This window comes from Mixophyes fleayi, chromosome 2 (genome assembly GCF_038048845.1).
Source record: "Mixophyes fleayi isolate aMixFle1 chromosome 2, aMixFle1.hap1, whole genome shotgun sequence".
Taxonomy (NCBI): domain Eukaryota; kingdom Metazoa; phylum Chordata; class Amphibia; order Anura; family Limnodynastidae; genus Mixophyes; species Mixophyes fleayi.
In genome coordinates, this window is record NC_134403.1 from 234892828 (window position 1) to 234903606 (window position 10779).

The 10779-nt window shown below is 39.1% G+C and overlaps 1 long non-coding RNA gene across 1 annotated transcript; it reads right to left on the reverse strand.

Moving 5' to 3' along the window:
* Positions 1 to 7339: 7339 nt before the first annotated feature.
* On the reverse strand, positions 7340 to 9995 carry LOC142140320 (uncharacterized). The gene is made up of 3 exons (XR_012688401.1): positions 9187 to 9995; positions 8577 to 8785; positions 7340 to 8206 (listed from the first exon to the last, which is right to left on the reverse strand). It is a non-coding gene; the product is annotated as an uncharacterized LOC142140320 (long non-coding RNA).
* Between the last annotated feature and the right edge of the window lie 784 nt (positions 9996 to 10779).

The window sequence follows — 10779 nt, forward strand, 5'->3', positions numbered from 1 at the left end:
GGAGCTATTGCTCAGCAAGTTGGCCGCTGAACTGGGCCTCGGCTTGACGACGTGTCCTCCTTCACTTTCTCAAGCTGTTGCTCGTAAAAAATTAAATTTCCAAAAAAGAAGCAGGGAAGACACAGGGGGCAGACGAGAACAATTTAACATCTGGGCTGGTTTGAAGGATTTTTCAAAAAAATGTGTCACTTTGCCCATAACTCCATCCAATATGAGTATAAACATGCAAAGGATGGTGGAGGATTACTTTCAAGAGGTAGTTGATATGGAAATGTCAGACAGTCCCTTTCCTTACTGGGAAGAAAAGCAGGCCATTTGGAAACCCATGTACAAACTTGCTTTGCAATACCTAAGCTGCCCACCCTCCAGTGTGTACTCTGAACGAGTGTTCAGCACAGCAGGGAACTTAGTCAGTGATCGCCGTAGAAGGTTACTTCCCAAAAATGTGGAGAAAATGATGTTTATAAAAATGAACTACATCTTCCACGAGGAAGGCCTTCACCATCCAAGACATCCAAGCACTGACTGTTCTCTAATGGCGGATTCAAGCGGCGATGAATTGATAGTCTGTGATGATGACGTACACACTGATGAGGGTGAGGATGAAGCTGAAGATGATGCCGATAACATCTTTTTAAAACTTTCTATGTAAGTGTAGGGTGCAATCTACCCCCAAAGAGGAAAGGGACTTGTGGCATTTCCATATCACATACCATCTTGAAAGGCTGCTGTTAGGGCAATTTATCCTTAAGGGTAGGGTGTCATAGACAGAGTGACCCTAAACTGGCTTTGTCCATTTTTCATAATATTGTACAGTCTATAATGGCTGAATTTTTTGGTATTTTATACAAGTGGAGGGGGGCCTAGAGAGACAGAAACCAAACTGGCTTTCTCCATGTCAATTAATATTGTACAGTCTATAATGGCTGAATTTTTTGGTATTTTATACAAGTGGAGGGGGGCCTAGAGAGACAGAGTGACCCCAAACTGTCTTTCTCCATGTCAATTAATATTGTACAGTCTATAATGGCTGAATTTTTTAGTATTTTATACAAGTGGAGGGGGGCCTAGAGAGACAGAAACCAAACTGGCTTTCTCCATGTCAATTAATATTGTACAGTCTATAATGGCTGAATTTTTTGGTATTTTATACAAGTGGAGGGGGGCCTAGAGAGACAGAGTGACCCCAAACTGTCTTTCTCCATGTCAATTAATATTGTACAGTCTATAATGGCTGAATTTTTTAGTATTTTATACAAGTGGAGGGGGGCCTAGAGAGACAGAAACCAAACTGGCTTTCTCCATGTCAATTAATATTGTACAGTCTATAATGGCTGAATTTTTGGGTATTTTATACAAGTGGAGGGGGGCCTATAGAGACAGAAAGCAAACTGTCTTTTTCCATTTCTTTACATATTTAACTATAAGTGTAGGGTGTAATATACATTCAAAGACGATGGCTGCATTGCCAATATGCATAGATGGAGAGGAAGACAATCTGTTTTGTGTGTAGAATAGGCCTACCAACGAAGAATTAAACTGTTTTTTTGGATGATTTATTACCTCAACAATTAGATTACTTGTCTCTAAAACAGTTGGAGCACTAAATTGGGTTAATTTAGGCCCAAAAACATGGATTTTCCCAAAAAATAGCAAAACAAAACCAAACAAAACCAAAACCAAAACCAAAACACGCAATGGAGGTTTTGCAAAACCAAAACCAAAACCAAAACACGACGGTAATCCAGATCCAAAACCGAATCCAAAACCAAAACACGGGGGTCAGTGACCATCTCTAATTTTAAGACAATCTTGTGTGTGTGTGTGTGTGGTAAGTATAAAACAAATATAGTTTCTTGCATACCCCTTGTTACAACACCTTGCAGTAATAATGGCCATGGTTTTTGGAATAATTTTCTTGTGCTATAATAAAAAAAAATTTAAGTGGTGTTTTTTGCCCCTACCTTAAACACATTAGCACTCTGTGTTAAGTGTTTCACTCCCTTCACATTTCTATGGCACATAAAGGTCAATATAACTAATCTGATTTGTGAAAGGGTCTATGGCGATGGTAAGTATCACGTTTGCAAGCACTTTGGTGGTGGTTCTATATGACTATATGGTGTTTGGTTATGAAAATTGTTTGTTTTTGGTTTTTTTTTCAAACTCGCCTTAAACATTACTTTCATCTTCTTATGGAGTGGGGCACCAGGGGTCATGGATGAGGTTGCTGGGGTGGAGGAGGAGGAAGATCAAGTTCCCCTCCCCCTCCCCGTGAAGCAGTGCGTGGCTGAAACTTCAGGAGCTATGTTGTCTATCAGTATTTTTGAGGTAATTTTTAATGCACTTTTTAACCCTTAGCATTTCAAAGCTGTGTGTTAAAATCAGCGGCAAGCTTATTCAAGGATAGATGATCTAAGGTATGTTAAGTTCAAATGGCAATATGAATCTACATGGACTGTTGTGATAGAGAAATGTATAAAATGTGGGAAAATTAGTATTTCCAAGCGTTGCTACCTTTTTGTAACCTTTACAATGTGTGTAGAAAGTATAGATTCATGTCTGTAGGTTTTGTCTCAATGTCTTTAGCTAAATGCACCTTAGTGTGTTAGATTTAATCTACAGGCTTTTTTTTTGGTTTGTACAAACAAATTGTTTAATGTTTCATACACTTTGGCCAGTCCAGACTTTGCACACTTGATGCTTGTATTTGCTAAGTCTCAAAAGGCATTAATGCTGTAGTATGTAGATGTTCCCTACTGTCATAATGTGTTTGCTAAATTGTGACCATGTAAATGTGGCCTAACTCTGGTTATTTATCCATGTGAGGTTTATAGGTAATTGTTTGGCACATATAGTGTGTTGTAGTGGTAATTTTTCTAACTGTTTTTTAATTTTCTTATATCTACAGCCTGTATATAACACCTGGCCTGGAGTGGTGGTCTTTGTGGAATTTAACTTTTTAAATTGTTTGCTTTTTGGAGTGGTGCAATTCGTGTCTCACTACATGTTGAAGTATTTCTCCAGAGCTCCAAGGCTGCTTATGTCTCTCTTCAGTCTGGCCACATTGGCATCTCTTCATCCAAGGATCTTTGCCACACACAGACTATTAACTTCTTTGCTATGTTTTTGTTCGGCCGTTTGGATTCATATATGTAATAAATATATCTTATCCTGCAATTGACTCTGCAATCAGTTGTCATGCCATTTTGTACCATTACTATAGTACTGTGATTTCTCTTTGCATACACACACATTCTTGTGAATTGCTTTCCTAACTATTGTGTAACAGGTATACTTAAAAAAAATAAAATATTATTATGTGTGGTTCTTTTGTCCTTTGCCACAGACACACCTTAGGCTACAAACACACTCTATGCTTATGTTCAGTTATAGGAAATGAGTTTAGTTTGGAGGTTTGTATGTGTGTTTGGTTGCTTAGTAGTTAATTTCTTGTACACTTTACAGCTTTTAGAGGGAACATGGTAGGTGCATAGCAATATAGGCATTATAAAATGTGTAACTCATACAAATAATGAAAAAATGTTACCGGTCTTACGTCCAACACTATAAACTGTTGTCCGTTGCACAAACAGGATAACTAGCTTTCGCCTGTGCTAGTGGCACTTTGTTTAAAAGTGACATCCACATGGCACACACAAAACCGACACTAACAATGATGGTAAATGCGTTAGTGTCCTAAGTTAGTGTAGTGTTGCTACAAGGGCAGATTAACATTATGTGTAACCTGCCTTTGGAACAGCTAATAATACAGTATACACAATTTTCATGGTGTTTTTACAAAGTTTCATTGTTGTGATAAGGAATACTTCACCTAGTTTGGTAATAGTCTGCAAAATTTAGCACTTGTTACATTTGTCTGATGACACACATTGTTTGGCAGCTGTCACATTACATGTTTGGTGGCCCTGTCAATGTTATTTATTGTGGTGTATAAATGTGTAATTATTAGACTATCCAAATATCTGTTAAATTGCCCTCTGAAAATATAACATATCGACAAAAGCCACATTCCAGCTTGCTTGTACTACAAATCCTATGTCAGTGTGTGTGTCACTAGTAAATTATGTTCGTTTGGCCCTGATTAGAAGCTATGACTGTTTAAACATGCTACTACATGCGAAGAGTCTTTTGCGCCTCTTGCATTGTAACATGGTTTTCTCTAGGAGACTGAAATAAGGATACAAGGCTTTGGACCTCCTTATACATTCTGGGCCAGTGATTATGTTCAATGGGTACCTGTGTCTGTCTATACACAAAATCTCTACCTACTAAACGACTCAGCATTATAATTTGCACGTCATGAAAAACCTGCCTTGAAAAAGCCAGTGAGCGAAACGCGCATCGGCGTTTGTGTCTCACCTTTCTTTCTTTTATGCTATGTACCTCAAGGATCGCCTCCCAGTTTATTTTAGGTAGGGAAATTTCACAAAACCCTGCGAATCCTGTACTTAGCTTTATTAATCTCCTATGTCTCTACCTAAATCTATCAAAATTTAGCGCTACGAGTTTTGTATGAGAGGGACTTTTGCTATGAGTCTTTATCAGACTCCTAAGCTATGAGCCTGTACCAGACTCTTAAGTTATAAGATTACCTCCCACAAACTCCATAGGAGAATTCTATTTGTGATGCTATTGTAAGTTTATCCTTAGCCAAAGATCGATTGACATTATAGTTAGAATAATCTTACCTAACCACTATTATCATTGGTGCCTGGATAACAATACAATTAGCTAAATCCCACTACTTTGCTTATAATATTAAGTGTTACATAGCTGTAAATTAGTGCCATTTAAGCCTGTTATCTCATATATATATATATAAGAGGATTAAGGTGAGACCTTGCAAAAAAAAAATTCTTAAGCATTTTAATCACTATTCACAACTTTTATCTATCTTTTTAATTATTTCGCTCAATTCTTGTCCATTTTAATCAATCTAATAAAAGTTAAATATTAATGAGCATCCACGGAGTGCCTCAATTTACACTGTCTTTTCTTTCTCTGCAATAAACTAAATATATCAGTGTCTGGGTGCACCCCCCCCGGTTTGAATTTTTCTCTTCGGGTTAATCAGGATTTATTATACTTTATGCTCGCAATACTTTACCTAGTGCGGTTCTTCCATCCCAGTCCTTTACAATTTGCACGTCATGTCAACTAGCTTGCCCTTGCCTAAATAAAATCCACCACTGCAAGGGAGCACAAAAGTATTGTCATGGCCAGTATAGCAATGAATGAATGAGTTTTCATAACTAAATAAACAATAAGGTCTGTTTAGCCAAAAAAGGTATTAAGGCATCCAAATTGTTTAGCACTGTCATGCAATTGTGGAATGATACCATAGAGTTTAGTACAGTAAGGACTGTATCAATAAAATAGGTAGAAAAACTACCTCTTGGATATCCATCACGGCCAGCACAGTGGCGTAGTGGTCAGCACTTTTGCCTCCCAACACTGGCCTAATGAGTTCAATTTCTGACCATGGCGTTATCTTGTGGATTTCTCCCTGTGTTTGCATGGGTTTCCTACAGGTCCTCTGGTTTTCACCCACACTCCAACAACATACTAGTAGAGTAACTGGCTGCTATCAAAATTAACCCTAGTCTCTCTCTCTCTCTGTGTGTATGATAGGGAATGTAGACTGTAAGCTCCAATGGGGCAGGGACTGGTGTCAATGAGTTCTCTGTACAGTGCTGCAGAATCAGTGGATAGAAATAAATGATGATGATCACTAGGTGATGTAGATAATGTTGTGTATAACTAATTGAATTAGAGGGTGTGTTTCTTTGGCAGAGTAAACCATAATCAAACTGCGATGTTTTTAGTGTCCTTATGACATGATTAGCCAGACACACAGCAAGCAGCTCACACAACACAACATACACCCTTATATAGTGTACACATGTCATGGCCATCTGTATTTCTTTGTCCGGTTATGGGCCCTTGGGACTAGCTGGAGCTGGACTGAATAAGAACCTAGCACACTGGATCATCTTCCTGCTCATGTTCTTGATTATTGTTTAATATAGCAGTTGAATGAGCAGTCAGCAAATGTGGGCAAAAACTGCTTTTGTAATGCAGGCTAGACCACTGGAGGCAAGACCTATCCTCTGGAGAGAAGTGTGTTGTTCGGCCAATGAACAGATCACAGCAGCAGATCTAAATAGGGTGTCCCAAACAGCTATTGTCTGATCAGTTAATGTGATCTGAGCTGGTGATTCTTGTTGGTCACCTGACTGCATCCAAGCTGACCACGCCCATGCAGCAGAACAAACAGTGTGTGTTTTCCAATGGTGGTGTGGTTGACGGGAATGTTGCAGCCTAACAGAAGGGGCCAGGGTAGATGTGATATGACAGAGGTGGATGGGGTAAGTGCACCTAGGAACCCAATTTGACTCCATAACTATATGTGCTTAGTGCAATAAGGACATTAAGTAACATTTAAACAAGCGTTAGATTAAAGGATGATTGGTGTACCATACACTGTGCATTAGTACTATTCTTAAAGACAAATGCCTTATTAGATGTGTTTAAATTTTCTACAGTCAGAACGGTTCAGAATAGTAGCTACCAATACTTGACCTGTGCCATGATGGGAAATAATCTTAGGAGTATTTTGGCGCTATTTGCTCCTTTCTTTTCCGGCTACTTTGTGTCAACTTACAGTTTACAAAAACAAAACTTTCTTTACAGGATCATTTTTTCTACCTATAAAGGCCCACTGTAGTAGTGGCACGCTTGATGTCAAAACATTTACTCACACAAACAAAGAAATACTGTGGCAAAAGCATTCTGAAGCTTAGCTTGATAAACTTCTTGTTTAAGTCTTCTTGACCAAACCAGGGGCCTGAATCATTCTAGAAAGTTAAGGCAAAGTAACTAAGTCAGGCCAAACCATGTGGCATTGGAGGGGTATGTTTTAAAAATGGAGCTTGCTGATTCTTATGGGGGGGTAGGAGAGGTCCTAGATTACCTTTTAATTACCGTCTTCAAATAAGCTAACAAGTAGTTTGGAACAATATTAAGATACAGACAGTATGCAAGTTTTTAAACAAAAAGGGTGATATTTTATTACACTGACATTAATTCATGGTTTATAGAAGATTATTGTAATAAGGATCCTTTCCATTTATGACCCTGAATCAATCTGCCACTTCCTTTTGGACACCACACTGAAATTAGATACCTATTCCTTAAAGAACCTTCATGATTCCGGACGTTTTTTGGGAGGTAATCTTTTGCTGATACTTGATAACAAGTATTGCGTACAAATAACCATCATAGATGATGTAATAATAAATCAACAAACACATACTTAGTAATAAAAAATAAAAAATTTATTAAACAATACATATTTTGTTATCCAAATATGAGATAATGTTTTAAAACAAACACTATTATTTATTTTTTGGTTTGTTTTTTGTAAGGAGTCTGAATGGGCTGGCTCCGACTCCTACTTCTTGTCACCCGTGATGTAGAGGCCTCAGATGAAGCAGCCAAACCTGCATGGGAAACGGTTTGTGTCCGACGAGGTGAAGGCTCATGGACAGGGGATTGGGAAGGGACCACGACAGGGGATTGGGAAGGGACCACGACAGGGGATTGGGCTAAGCCACAGGCAAAAGCTAAACACATAAGACGACAGAGGGCTGGGTCAAGGAGGGGGGACGCAACAGACCCAACAGGGAGGGGGGACGCAACAGACCCAACAGGGAGGGGGGACGCAACAGACTCAACAGGGAGGGAGGAGCCACCAGCCAACTGTGTATGGGGGCTGGTGAACACAAAATCTGAGCTGGGTGAAGGGAATGTGGCGGAGGTGCGTTGGGAGTGGGCATGCAAGAGTTCACCCAGGAGTGTTTCGATATGTGACATAGATTGAGTTAAATTTGACATTTGGGTGTGTGTGTGGCTATTAAAGAGTTGTGTGAGGTCATTAAAGAGGTGTGTGTGCACATGAAAGTGGAGAGTGTGCTTATGAGACTTGTAATTTGCTGATCCGTGTGTTGGACAGTGCTCGCTATAAGTGCCAAGTGATCATTCTGTGAATCTGTGGCGCAGTAAAGTCTTTGTGATGCGTCCGAGAGTGCCCGCTTCCATGAATTGTCATCTGGATCCACCTGACCCCCCTCCACATCACGGGCAACTTCAGAAACTACTTCAGTGGCCTGCTGCTGGGAATCTGTAGAGAGATTTAAAACAAACACTAAGATATGTGATAAAAAAAATTGCCAACAATAATATTGTTAAAAAACCTATTGAAGTACGCCTGAAGTAGCATTGGTCAAGTGTGAAATCACTTTTAATGTGCTTCCTGCCCTTTACAGTCACCCAAATGAGACTTTAGAATCTTTAATTTATTCAAATTATGCACAAAACTGTATATATAGAGAATTTTTAGCTTCACAGTCTACATGACATTTCCTCAAATGTGATAGGCTAAGATATAGTGCAATCAAAGTAATCCTTCAGACACACCCAGAGAGTTTACACATTTGCTCAGACATATAGAAACATTTACAGTCAGTAACTAAACACACTCATCATTGTACCTAGTGGAGCGGAATCTCCTCTTCGGGGTGGGCTATAGCCAGTGTCTATGTCGCCCACCCCAACAATCTCAACAAGAGAAATAGCGGCCCTCGCACGCTCTTCAAGCGGGGTCAAGGAAATGACCATTGGTGGCCTACCCCCAGTGCCGTGCGCATGGCGGTGTTGCCGTGCTAGTTTGCTTTTCAGCCTAGCTTTATAGTGTGCCCAGCTGCGGAATAGACAAATATTAGGGTGTTAATTGTTTCTATTTTTTAAAGGTTAAAATCAATATACTCATCCAACCACATTTATTAATGCCACATTGTACACTAATGTCTTGGAATTTACAATTGTGGTTAATGTGGCCAAGGTCCATGCTGCTTGGAACCATCGCCTAAGGGCCTGATAGAAGAAAAGATTATACACACTAGGCTGCTTGTACATCACAGTTGGCTAAGTAATACTAACACAGAATGTACATACATATCTATATATATATATATATATATATATATATATAGAGAGAGAGAGAGAGAGAGAGAGCGAGAGAGAGAAACAAAAGCAAATAAATACTACTCCACAGAGTTAGTCACATTCTATAGGCATTTTTTCTAAACAGTGGCTTTGTACCGTTTCTGAACCTCATGCACTTTTCGTCCATGGGGCGATATTTCATTAATTTCTAACGTAATTTGCTCCCAATGGCGGTGACGCTCCGGGCCCGTAATCTGGCGGTCCCCCGAATGGAATCGCTGTAAAACCTCTCCCACTAAAACCTCTAATTCCTCATTAGAAAAAATTTTTTTACGCATAGCTGGCCGCCCGGGTGGCTGCTCCCCACTGGGGCCTGAGTCACACATATTCCTATTGGAAAGAAAATAAAATTAGGTTTTGGCAATGCAAACAATCAGGTGCCAATACAGATTTTATGGCCATCCACCCCCTTAAAAGTTTTAATTTGGGAAAGTACTACCTAGGTATAAAACACATGGACCTTATTCAAATCAACATTGTTGCTTCTATATTGATCCAACATTTACTTTGTACACTGTATTTTCACATTAATGGTGTACAAATACTAGTTCAACATTCAGCTACTACTACCAGTTTCCATTTTTAAAAGCCTAACCTTGGTTAACACGTTTAGCCACATACATAAATTCATGATATCACATTACGTTTTTTGGAGTAGCAAGCCCTATATCGTGCTTCCAATATTACTTTGGTAAATAAAATCAGCCAGCAACACACTTAAATTTGTGCACTACAAATGCTATTTGTTAAGTAAGCGTCCCAATACATTTAAACATTTGGATGCATGTGTCCCTCAATGCAATAAGTCAGTTATTAGTGTGTGGGATATGGATAATCTAACAGTACTTAGCATTGTGTAAGCTACTAATGCATTCTTTTACAGTTAAATGTGAGGGCTAGGCCACTTCTGGTCACACTCTCATTACAGCTAGGACACAGATTTTTGTGCATACACAGATGGTTAAATGAGCAGGTACAAACGATTGGTATATAATACAATATATCTGACCTATTTATACTTACTTTTATATATTTGCACAAAAAGGGAAAAAAAATTAGATTACAACAGTGTGTAATGTTTGGGGTTGCCTGCAAAACAAAAAATTACGTTGATTAAAATGCAAGTTAATGTGATGTTATCAACAATGCTAACATCTAAATATTATTGAGTGCAAGATTTATCAGATAAAAATGATTAGCTTATTGTAGGCTAATATAACATTAGTGCCATGTTAAAATGTGATGCCAAGGCCCCTTTTTATAGCAGGTTTATGTCAACTAGGACACACATATTTAATTTAAAAAAAAACCCACTACATTAGAAGAGACAAGCACATTGTATATATTACAATAATTTCCTTACTTTTGTTGTTACTGTTTGTTGTTTGCTTATTAGGCAAAGTATGTAAATGTTTTCACAGTTCAATGTGTCCTGTTCAGTCAAATCAGCTACTGAACAGGCAGTAAGGCAAAGCACAGGTGGGTTTAAATTAGGGATGAGCGCGCTCGGATTTCTGAAATCCGAGCCCACCCGAACGTTGCGGATCCGAGTCGGATCCGAGACAGATCCGGGTATTGGCGCCAAATTCAAAAGTGAAACTGAGGCTCTGACTCATAATCCCGTTGTCGGATCTTGCGATACTCGGATCCTATAAATTCCCCGCTAGTCGCCGCCATCTTCACTCGGGC